The sequence below is a fragment of the Alligator sinensis genome, unplaced genomic scaffold (assembly GCF_000455745.1).
Source record: "Alligator sinensis unplaced genomic scaffold, ASM45574v1 scaffold1059_1, whole genome shotgun sequence".
Lineage (NCBI taxonomy): Eukaryota > Metazoa > Chordata > Crocodylia > Alligatoridae > Alligator > Alligator sinensis.
In genome coordinates, this window is record NW_005842103.1 from 1,313 (window position 1) to 7,032 (window position 5,720).

General features: G+C 55.8%; 1 long non-coding RNA gene across 2 annotated transcripts; it reads right to left on the minus strand.

Annotated features, from left to right (window-relative positions):
- Nucleotide 1: 1 nt before the first annotated feature.
- On the minus strand, nucleotides 2-2,063 carry LOC102376368. Of its 2 annotated transcripts, none has more exons than XR_001358079.2 (5): nucleotides 1,980-2,063; nucleotides 1,217-1,358; nucleotides 1,003-1,104; nucleotides 800-885; nucleotides 2-137 (listed from the first exon to the last, which is right to left on the minus strand). It is a non-coding gene; the product is annotated as an uncharacterized LOC102376368 (long non-coding RNA). The 2 variants fall into 2 exon arrangements; XR_003094258.1 differs by having other exon boundaries at nucleotides 1,003-1,130.
- Nucleotides 2,064-5,720: the final 3,657 nt, after the last annotated feature.

The window sequence follows — 5,720 nt, forward strand, 5'->3', positions numbered from 1 at the left end:
CCCTCCTGCCAGGTGACCCAGAAGTCACCGTCGGTGTGCAGTCACCTGCATCCTCCGCCTCCTAAATCATTGTGGTTCCCGGTCGCTTTACCTCTACCTCGCCTCGCCTCCGCTCACGGTCCAAACATTAGCATCACCTCAAAACAACAAGCTATTAGTACATAGAAGAGTACTCATCTCTCATAGTACTGAAGGGAAGACCCCTCCCACCCCCCACAGCCCAGGGCTCCAAAAGCAGCACACGGCCAACCCCCACAAACAAGGCAGGCAGGGTGCAGTCAAGCCCCTCCCCAAAGCGGGGAACCAATTTAGGTGCCAACATGGCCCGCTTTCCAGGTCTGGGAAAAGCAAAAGAAGAAGAAAAAAAGTGCTGCAGTGATTTTAAAAATCAAACTAGAAAGAAAGACCAGTGACAAACCCAGAGAGAGAGAACAAAGTGCAGTTCCCAGAACTGAAAGGAGGCCAGGGGCAGCACAGGCAGGGACACAAGCACCCGCTCCTCTGCCTCAGCACACTCAAGGCCAAGATCTGCACCCACATGCCAGGGGCAAACCCTGAAACCACCTACGTACTCAAAGGCTATTTTCAGCCTTTACAAAGAACAAGGACTCGCAGGCAGCCTAAACCCAACCCAGGCTTACACCACCCAGCTCCGGGGCAACCCAGGAGGCCAAAACCCCGCTGGAAACAAGAAGCTCAAGACACTATCTATCAGGCATTAGGGGTTTCCCCCCTCACCCAAAAAACCCCAGGGCAAACAACGCTCACCCCCCTGCCCCCCCACTCTAACCACAGCCACCTTTAAGCATTGCGTTGCTTCATCTTCCATCAGCATGGCACAAAACTCCCTGCATCCCTCTTCCCCCACAAGATGCATACAGGCTTCTGGAAAAAGAACAGAAATCGTGTCAGCCCAAAGAGGGGATGCAAGGGCACAAAGTCAGAGACAAGGAAAGCTCCTCTCCCACCCCCGCAGCACACGCATCCGGCCCCCCTACTCACTACCCGAGCTCTCAAAGGCTTGCCTGCGGCCTCCCGGAGCTGGATATTCACAGGCAATCAAAACGTGATGTATCACAGTGACCACTGTACACACAGCATGACCTGCAAAGATACACACGCAACAGCTCCTGTAAACATGAAAGAACAAGTGCGGAACAAGTGGTCAGACAGGAAGACAAAGACATCACACCGCCCCAAGGAATCTCAAACCCACCGCAGGCTCCAGACAGGTGACGTCACAGGGGCAGAGGCCTCACGCCACACAAATTGGGAAGCCACAAGACAGCTGCCTATTTCCTCCTCCGCCATCTCTTCACCTTGTCTTCAGTGCCTGAAGCCTTGGCAAGGTGGCTCCTCTGGACACGCGCGCGCGCGCACACACACACAGCACAAGACGACACTTGTCAATGTTAACAACTCAGAGGCCTCACAGCACTGGGGGCAGCAGACCCTCCCTGCCAAGACCCCACAGGCAACTCCCCCCCCAACAGCTGCGAGGGTGCAGGCAGAGCCCTCTCAGGGCTTTCCCATAGCAAGCAAGGGAAGCAAATTTAGGTGTGCAAACACAGGTAGGTCTCCTGCTAGTTCTGGGAAGAGCAGAGAAACGCTGCAGTGACTTGTAAGACAACAAGACAAACAGAAAGGCACACGAACACAGGACAAGCTGTTCCCGGCACCGGTGGAAGAGCCTGTGGCAAGACAAACAGCTAGGCAGAGACGCGCACCATCTTCTGCCCCAGCAAAACCTGGAGAGGGCCAGACACCAGCACCCAAATGTTGGACCAAACCCAGCTCAGGGAGTCAAAACGGCTAGTAGCAGGGACAGGCACAGATGCTCAAGCCTCATGCAGAGCCAGATGAGGGACCCCTGGCCACAGCATGCCACCACAACAGAGAAGGGGAACTTTGATCCCTACAACACCCTGCCTGAGCCTTCCCACCACACCTGGACAACCCCCATCCCAAACACAAAACACCTTCTAGCATCCTGATCCTCTGGCTCCGTTACCACTGCTCTGCTCCGGTCCCTGTGCCCTCACCCTTTCCTTCCACGCACACCAGGACCCTGAAATACAGAGAACATGTGTTCACCTCAAGTGGAAGAACAAAACACAGGCAAAGGAAACCACCGGGGGAATTCCCACCCCACACATCCGGTCAAGGGAGCACCTCAACACACTGCTATGGGCACACACAGGGTAGGCAGACAGCAGGGGGAAGGCCTCAGCCCTGAGACCCAGCACTCACCACACCTGGGATCACCATGCTCCTTCAGCCCTCGTGCGCTGTCAGTCCTCATGTTTGCCATCCCTTCCCCAAACAGGATGCAGGCATCTTCTGAGAGCGCAAAAGAAAAGCCTCAGCATGAAAAACATCAAAGGGCAAAGCAGGAATAACTGCTAGATTCAGACAACCCCACACTGCTCCAAGCAACCCCTTACCAACTGCAGGATCTGTCCATCCAGAGCTGCAACCAGCCAGAAGCAAATACCTCACTCCTCGTGATCAAGTGAGCATGGCTTCATGCCGTCTCCAACTCCTTCCACACCATACCAGCTCCAGGTCTCTTCACCTCTTCCTCAGCTCTTCTCCTCTCAGGACCAGACTTTGGTCATCTTGCCAAACATGTCCACACCACCAAAAATGAACAACAGCAATTAACACTTGCAACGCTATGCACAGGTCTCACAGCACCCCCTCCCTCCCAAGCAGGGCTACAACAGCAGCTTGCACTGCCCCCACAAACAAACCGCAGGGGGCTGCAGCTAGACCCCTCCTAAGTGAGGGGATCAATTTAAGTGCAAACACAACCCTCCTTTCAGTCCTGGGAAGAACAAAGTAACAAGTGCTGCAGTGATTTTTAAGAACAGAGGTACAAAGACAGACACCAGTGGCACACCCAGAGAAACAAGACATAAATGCAATTCCCAGCACTGAAAGGAGGCATGTGGCAACAGCTACAGCTAGGCAGAGACCCAGTCCTCTGTCCCACCACAACCTGGAGATTCTCCATCTTTGCACAGACTCAGAGCAACTCTGGGCCAAGCCAGCCCAGCCTTACACCACTCATCTCGGAGGCACTCCTGGGTGCCATGGCCCTCCACTTGAGTAGCCCTGCCCTGGAAGCGTGCAGCTCAAGACACCAACACAGAGCAGGGACTTCGCAGCCCAACCAGACACCCCCAGCCAAAACACCACCCGCACTTGACGTAAGCCCATCTTCCATCACGCTATTCCTCCTGCTCTATCCTCCATCACCATGGCACAACTCTACTTCTTTGCATCCATCTCCAACCTAAACTCTCTCCACAAGGGCCAGGATCCTATGAGAGAAAACAAGCCATGGAGCCCAAAGGGTCAATCAAGACCAGACTGAAAAGCAGGGGAAATCCCTCCCAAGCAGCATGCACACACATCCAGGACCCACCACCCAGTGGCTCCAAACTCGCAAAAGCCATCCCTGTGCTTTGCCTAGGCAGGATATTCCACATCCAACACTGCTCACACACAGGCTATGCAGCCACCTGTCAACCACCTCAGGCTCAAAGCCATTACTCACACAGCCACGCTGCTCCTTCTCCACCTTCCACATCAACCCTGCTCACTTCCTAACCTGCAAAGACAAATAGGAAAGATTTAATCGCTATAACCAAAAGGTGAAAGGACAAAGCAACAAACTGACAAATCAAAGACAATCCTACACCCCTCCAAGCACGCTTGCACCTCCCCCCGGCTCTTACCATGTCAGCCTCCAAGGCAGCCAAGGGCACAGGGGCAGGGAATCCAAAAGCACACACCCAGCCTCCTGCTCTCTCCTCTACCCTCCACGAGTCATCAGCTCTGGGTCTCTTCATTGCACTTGCTTCTCAGACCCTAGAAACTTTGGCAGAAAGGCCAACCAACATCCCAGTCCCCCACAATCAAAAAAAAAGTTACAGGCAACTCCACTTACAGTCCTCACAGCAGGGATGGCAGGACAACTCCCACCCAAAGAGTTACAGAAGCAGCTCTACTCCACCCCGCACCCCCTCCATAGGAACCAGTCATCCTCTGTATAAGCTTCCCCTTTCCAGAGGCTTATTCTGTCTGTCCAGAGCGCTCCGATGGGTTATCTCGGCAGCTAATCACAATGCTTAATGAAACAATCAGAGTACTTTGGAGCCTGCCCACAGATGCAGACAGGCAGGGGGGCAGGGGAGGAGATCAGGCCCCTTACTGATCACCCCCGCCCCCCCGAGCCTGCCAATACGAGCTGCTGTGGATTGCACAGCCCCCGAGTTGCAGGGGCTGCGTGCTTCCGTCCGCGGCAGCGGTTTCCCCCAGGGCTGCCCTGGCAAGGTGCTAGCTGCATGGGTGCAGCCCCAGCTCACAGGCAGCACCTCCTGGATCCAATGGTGCACAGGTTTCTGGAAGCCTGGCTGTGCTCAGAGAAGCTCAGGCTGGACAGGTTTCCAGTGCCCCGGGAGTGCAAGAGTGACTCTTGAAATCAAACTACTGATTTTTTTTTTTTTTAATAAAATTAGCCATTGTTGTAGATGTTCTCTTTTTAGAATATAACTCAGTATTTTTCTGCTTCTGAGATGGCAAAACCCTTCCTGAAAGGAGTGTTTCCAGGGGGCAGAGAGAGGGACCTCTGGTGGCAAAGGTCAGGGTTAGGGGATAGGACTCGCAGCCACAGGAGAGCGACCAAGGGGCAGGGCACCTATCGAGGAGCAGGCCTACAGCAGGTGCCACCACTTGGTAAGTGGCCCTGCACCCAAAATAATTGCTGATGCTGTGTTAAAGTATGCACTCAAAGGGTACCTAAAAATCCTGGACTTGAATAAATACTTTTCCAATAAAAATGTAATTCCTAGTGTTTTGGGGGCTGCAGCTAGTAAACCAATCCTTAAAACAGCAGTTAAGCCAACACAGAACAAAGAAGCAGCGCCCACGACCGCAGGCCTGGGCAACAGCAACCGCTGGCAGACGCACACTCAATCTTCTGCCCCACCACAGTTGAGAGAGAAGAGCCGGACACCCAAAACCCAGGCCCAGCCCCTACTGAGGAAGTTTAGGAGCAGCTGACACACAAGGGCAACAGGCAGAAGCAGCCTCGGGCACCGCAGGCCCCTACTGCAAAACCACGGCCTGCAAGTGCAAAGCTCAGGACACCTCCCCGCACCGGGACTGCTCACCCCCAGCCCCACGCAAGACACGTTTCTGCCAGGCCCCGAGACCAGCCGGCCACAGCTGGCTCCCGGCACCCACAGGGTCAAGCGTCCCCCCGACCCCAAGCAGGACAGGCCAGGTGCGGCTGGGGCACCTCGGGCCAAGGCCCAGAGCACGCAAGGGCTGGAGCCCAGGAGAAGCCCCAGCCGGCACAGGGGACCCCCCTCTCCTCGGAGACCGGACACCATGACAGAAAGACCCGCCCCGACTCAAGGTAATTAACACCACTCCCAGACCAGGACTCGGACCGAGGGCACGTCTCAGCCAACGGCTCCCAAAGCAGGGGCCCCCAGGCCCCCGAGGGGCAGCACCCCACGGAGCAGCGCGCCCGCGCCCGCCCGGCTGGGAGCAGCGGAGAGAAAGCCGCGGTTTAACAACACGAAAATGGGGACGGACAAAGCGCAGGAGCGCGGAGACACGGGGCAGCGCCGCCCCGGCACGGGGGACCGGGCACGCCCCGCACAGGCGGCCCCGCGCCAGGAGCCCGGCGCTCCCCGCAGTGCGGA